General features: G+C 20.6%; 1 protein-coding gene across 1 annotated transcript in view; it reads right to left on the reverse strand.

Moving 5' to 3' along the window:
- The window catches only part of LOC102682008 (CCR4-NOT transcription complex subunit 6-like), a 92,524-nt gene that overhangs the window by 26,026 nt on the left and 59,386 nt on the right, over positions 1–7,112 (reverse strand). The gene's annotated exons all lie outside the window — the stretch shown is intronic.

A 7,112-nucleotide genomic window follows, 5' to 3' on the forward strand; every position in this document is an offset into this window, starting at 1 on the left:
CTATTAATAAACATTATAGTCTATTATTAATTATTTTTACTATTGCTTCTAATTTATAATATATCAAAATTTCATGATATATTTTGTAGTTTCAAAAATACAAATTTAAAAATATTATAAATTATTTATAATATTTATATAAAATATTTATATAAAAATTTTAAAGATAAGAATTCACAAAATTAATCATTAATTTACAATAGAATACAATAATTTTATACTATCATCTTTAACGGTAAGAAACGTTATATGTTATAAAAAAATAATAAAAAAATTTTTTCAAATAGCAAATCTTTCAAATGTAGTGAAATAAAATTTTTCGAAGAATATTGCACATTGTGATGCGACCTACTTTTCGTTTTATAAGGTATAGAGCAATAAAATATTCAGAAGATAGAACTGAACGGAATTGTGGAATATATAAAAATAATAAAGAGCATTAACGATTTCTCAGAAATGGTGGTAATATCTTTGTGCAATTCAAATAGCGGTAAATTAGAATGGCAGAAGCAATACAGAAAGTAATCAAAACTAAAAATTAAAAATTTTTAACTCATCTTAGCGATTTTATTGTTGAAAACTGTCGAGAGTGATTTTCTTTTCGATTCTTCAGTCAACTAGATAGTTGATATAACGAGTTCGATACTAATCTTACTGTTGAAGGCCAGTTTAACCGAATTTCTCTCGGGAAACTTTCTTCGACTCTTGATTTGTAATTTGTTCGTGTTGCCGCCGTTCGACGCATTTCATTTGTTAAATTCACCATAGATTGTGTCACGACATACCCGCTGTCCTCAACAGAATTCCAACTTCAAGAGCAGTGAACTGGAAATTGGACTTAACTTCCTATTTAGTTTTCACAGGGAGTTTCAGAAGTTCACAAGTATGTAGTAGGATCAATTCCTGAAGGCCTGGAACGTTAGAGAATTCGTTCGTCAAAGAACAACTTTACTTTTGACAACTTCAATTTTCTCATTAATCGTGTGAACATAAACGTGAAAAATTTGAAAAATGTTTTTATTATGCTCAATTAAACATTGAATGATTCATTTAATGTAATTATTTCAATTATTGAAAAATTGTTTTATTTTCGCATTCTGCACATTCGAACGATTATAAGTTGGATTTGTAATTATTATTTATGAATTATTAATTTTGATTATTAGTTTATCAATTATATATATTGGTTAATATCACGATGAGTTTAACAATTGATAAGTGCATTGTATACTATCGTATACATACTACTACGAAGAAAATATATATAGACGAAATTTACTGTAATATTACTGAAATTTATTTGTATTTGTTATATATTTATTATATTATATATTATAATTATGTATTTGTTTTAATTTGTTCTATATTATCCTACATGATATATTTCAAATTCATTAAAATTCGTGGATGAAAAATATCAACAAGTTGATCAAAAATTATCGGTATCATGTATTATTATATGAAATATAAAAATTGATCTTTTTAATAGTACAAATTAGAACTAAAATAATCGTTAATTTTCTTGCCATCTTGTCTTAAACAAATATCACATTCATATTATTTTCGTAATATTCTAGCTCTTTGCATTTAAGATCTTTTGCTTGGTCGAATCAATAATTCGAGACGACTTTTTGTATTTTATACGGTGAATTTTTTACAACTAATATAAATGATTTCATATACAAATTATAAAATTTATATTTTAATATTTTATCAATTTGCGTAATTTTTATACGCAAAGAGCTTAAGAATTTATTCACGTAATAATATTTCAAAGAAATCAAACATAAATAAATATTGTCGCTATTCGAATTATTGTATCAAACCAAATGCTTGAAAATCATTTCTCGAGTTTAAAGAGCTACCTATATATTTATAACATGCAAAAACTCATTTCATCTCATTTGAATTTTTTGAATTTCACTTGAACATATTTATTTTTAAATTATATAATTAGAAAAAAATATAGTAAAAAAATTAAAAATATAAAAAATAAGTTTCATATTTGCAAAAATTTATGATACAATAAAAAGAATGTCTTATTAAAGTAATGAAAGTTTCTGACGTGCGATAAATATTCATGATAATTAAGATAGTAATATATTATAAAATAATTTTATTAATTTTTTTCTTTTTTTATTCATTTTTTTCTGAAATAAATGATTAATAATAAATTAAATAATAATAATCAAACTATAATTATTCAATTATGGTTGAATTTAATCTTTTTTCCATATCTTCATATTTGATACATATACATCGCAATGAATGATATTTTTTGCTGTTGAAAAAATTGTTGAGTATAATTTTCTATATGAATTAATCCATTGTTCAGTTTATACAACAAATTGATCTATATATTATTATATCTATATATTACTATATATACTATATAATTAAGAATTAATATAAAAACGATAAAAAATTGAAGATTAATCGTATATAATAGAATAGATAAGTTTATACATTTAATATTTAATAATATTGTCTATTTTTGAATATTAATATAACAACAATTATATCATTTGTATTCCGTGAAATCTTATAAGCTTAATTAAGTTCTCAGTTTTGAACTGATTTAATGATATCTACCAAGAACAAAATAAACAAAAATTGAAATAAAAAAAATAATGGTCATCGTGATTGCTTATCATTGCTTATCGTGTTACAATTTTTAAGAAAATCGTTTCAGACCTTGAAATCGGTCATTCCTGGAAATTACCTTGTACAAATCTAAATGAGCTATGAAAAATAGTACTCCAATTAATGTTCATTTGATTAAAGCGAATTCCAATTTAGAACCAAGTCAATTAATGAAACTTAATTAATCGAGAAAACAAATAATGTTTTAATTAATTCAATAAATGTCAATAAACCTAATCAATTTTTTAAATATTCCATAATAATTATTAAAAAAAAACATCATATTTGTAATTTCAATTATGTTAGAACTAAATAATACTGAACTAAATAATATCGCATTATGTAAACAGATATAGATATATATAAGTATGTAAAGATATATATATAAGTATACACGAAAATTAATGAAGTTCATGGTGTAATATAGGATATAAGAGTAGATTATAACTTAGGTGAAATCAATAATTACATATAATTATGAACATTATTTATTACATATAATTTTGTTATTTTTAGATTTGTTGTTTTTAGATTATTTCGTTTATATTGTGTATGTACAAAATTTTTCAATTTTCTTTGAATTGCATTCATAATATTTAATTAATTTGCAATTCTTTTTTCGTTTTTAATTAGCAATAATTAGCATTCTAATTAACAATAAAAAAATACTTTTAATTATAATATTGACATATTATTAGATATTGATTCTAATAATTTTTTAATTCATTTTGTTCACATTATCACTATATCTTGTTCACATTATCAGTTAAAAAAATAAATTTAATAATTATTATCAATTTTTATATTAAAATTTATTGAAAGTTGTGAACAAAAAAAAGATTATTTTCAATAATGATATTATTTAATTAAACATGTTAACATTAATTAAGCATCGGTGTTTTAATTAAAATTAATGTATATTTCATTCATGAAATTTTCATTGATCATAATTGGTATCATAATTAGACATATTGAATTTCATTAGTTAGCATATTAACATTGTTTGCGGATATATACATACTTTAATATTGCACCATTTATTCATCGAATTAATCATCATCGCAATAATCATGACAAGAGCTAAATCAATTAATATAATGTATTAGTAGGGCTATACTAAATGAAAATACATATATTTAATGAGAAAAACTAATTAAATATCAGTAAGATTGTAGAATGCATGATAAGGAATAATGAATTCATTTAATGCTTTGAAAAGATGATAAATTGTAATCACAATTGAATCAATAAATATATTTATAGAATAAACATGAATTATTCTCCCATTCTTTCTATTTGCATTAAATGGATTTAATAAAATAATTTTAAATCACCTAATATTTTTATTCTAATTTTGATATATTAAAATATTATTGACATTTCCTGAATGTACAAATTTTTAGAAAAATGAAAATTAAAATATCTAAAATATTTATGAAAAATAAAATATCTAAAGTATAAATATAGATAAATATATATAAATAATATATATTATATATATAATATATAGATATTAATATGTAATATTATTAATATTTGTGAATTATTATTGTATAGAAATTTTCTTTATCATCAATATCTAAGGTTATCGTAAAAAAAATTATTACAAAAAAATTCGATCTCAGAGATAATTACTTTCAAAAGATATAATTATCATGTAATTAATGTAATTATGTATTATATAAATTACTTGAAAAAAGATGTAGTTTGTATCGCTTATTTATTAATTAGGAATATTGCAATTAGCACTTGCTCCATTTATATTTACAGAGTATTGATATTTCCTAAATATATATAACATTTTAGTGAAATATAATATGCATATTTAGCAAGATATAATAATGAGTTTTTAATGCTTGATTTTAATTTTAAAAAGAGATGAGTCATGCACCTCTATTTCAATATCATTGCATTTCACTATGTTGATGGTGTTTTTCATGAAAGTGAAACTGATATATTTTTATATTATTTTTTTCAATTCGTGAATTATCCTAATTCTTTTTTTTCACGAAATCATGAAATTGCAATTTCAAATTAACAAGAAGCTTTGGTGCGAAATTGATTAAAGTATATATATTATATATAATAATTAAAGCTAATTTTAAATGATAAAATAAGGATGCAAAAAATCGTGTAAATCAAAATTCATGAAAATATTAATGACAAAATTTTTTTTATTTTAAAATATTGCATATATTAGTAGAATATAGTATAATATAAAATATAGAATAATAATAATATAGAATCTTTTAACTGGAGTTATAAAAATTAAATAAATATTTTTATTATTTTGTTATGAAAAGTAATGAAGATATTTATATATTTGTCATCGTATTCTTATTTTTCATTTTATGGACCATATTTCTAAACATAAGCGAGAGTTTTCATTAATTTTTTCTCAATCAAGTTTAAAAAATATATTAACAAATATAATTATATTATATTCAAAATTATTTTTTTGTATTTTTTGCCTTTAAATTATTTTTTGTATATTTACTTTAATAAATAGATATTGATATTATATTTATTGTTATTTATAAATATAATTAATAAGCATGATTTTAATTTCCTTATTTAAATAATTATTTACTTAATAATGTAATAGATTAATGTTTTCCTCAATTTTATCCTGAAAAAATGAAACAAATTATGAGACATTATGGATCATGATTTTTTAAGTTTTTAAAGTACACTTAAATTATTTTGTTTTCTTTAAGCATAATCAACTAACTAAATGTTCATCAGACGATAATCGGTTGGCTTATCATCAGTTAGTAGCTAAATCAGAAAAGTTTTTATGTCAAGAAGAAAACGAAGAATCTTTCTTCGCTAGAACTGTTGGCAACTAGGATTAGTTTTAAAGTAAGCTTTGGACGCTTCGTCTTCTTTCCTTCTTCATTTGGCAAGATGTTCATCGGCAGATATATCCAGAATGTCTTGATAAACTTTTTACTGTCACCAATTCTTCTTTTCACGATTTCATTCAATAAGATACGGAAACGTAGAATTTTTTTAAATTCAAAGTTTGTAAATTAATTTTAACTTGAATTAACATGAGATACAAGTTTACAAGTTAAATATATAAACTAAAATACAATACATCTTTATTTAAGTTTCCAATATATAATATATTTATTATTATTACTTGCTCGTAAGAAATATTTATTTGTAATTTGTTGATTGATAATATGCGATATGTATAATTATACATAGATAAGTATTTATTCAACATAACATGAAACTGTAACTTCACAAAAAAAAATAGTTATATTTATAAACTTGCAAATTTAAGTTATATTGAAATATATATTGCAAAATGAAATTCATGAACATTTTATGAAATTACATGAACATTCTTATATAAAAAAAATTGAATCATTAATAAAAATAAAATATAAACTATATAAAAAATAAAAAAAATAATTTTTAGTTTTTAAATTAATTATATATTAAAGTATATTAAATATATATTAAAGTAATTAATTAGCAATTAATTATTAAAAATCAACAAATATAAAAACTAATAATTAATTTTATAAAAAAATATTAGTTATTTTAATATAAATTTAATATTTGAAAAAAATAGTTATGATTTAATTTAATTTATAATATTATTTTATTATATCAAATTAAATAAATTATACATATTTTTACAAAATACAATAAATATTCTATCGAAAAAAACAACTTTGAGTGCATTTTCTTTATGATCAACAAGAATATAGATTATTAAAGTTATATGTACGTTTATGTATTTATGATATTGAAATTGAAATTAGTTGAAATATAAATATAATATTAATGATAACAGTTATAAATTAATGATGATTTTATATATTACCATAATTGAAAGAGTATATTTGTATCATGTATTCTTAGAGGAAAAAAAGTTGAAATTGTCCTTTGTAGATTATGCTTACAATATATGGATTATTATCACATTCTTACTATAAATCATTCTCTGTCTGTTGTCAACAATATGAAACGTGTTCTACATATTCAATTCTTATAGATAAAATTTGCTTTTGCTCGCAAACAAAAAAGTGAAAATGTTACACGATAACCATTTTAATCGTTTTACCGCAATACCTAAATTTATTAGCAACTGAAATGTTCGCGGTAGCGTGTTTCGAAACACTCTCTGTATTTAATAAGTGCGAAGATTTTGTTCCTGTCAGTCCTGTCAGTGAACTGAACTCGGCTTAACGAATTCTCTCGAATAATCTGTTTTCAATGATTCTTATACTATATTTGAGAATTTCTTTTAGATGTTATATAAATAAATTCAAGCCGATTTAACAATTAATTTAAAGCTAAATCTAAGCATAAATTCATATACAATCATGTACTAGTAATATAAATAGTAAATATTTGGATAATTTAAGTAAATTTAAGTAAATTTAAGATATTTAAGTAAATATTTTGGATAATTTTATTTTCGAATAGTTTATATGAAAACAATATCAAAT

This window comes from Apis dorsata, unplaced genomic scaffold, assembly GCF_000469605.1.
Source record: "Apis dorsata unplaced genomic scaffold, Apis dorsata 1.3 scaffold_887, whole genome shotgun sequence".
Classification (NCBI taxonomy): Eukaryota; Metazoa; Arthropoda; class Insecta; order Hymenoptera; family Apidae; genus Apis; species Apis dorsata.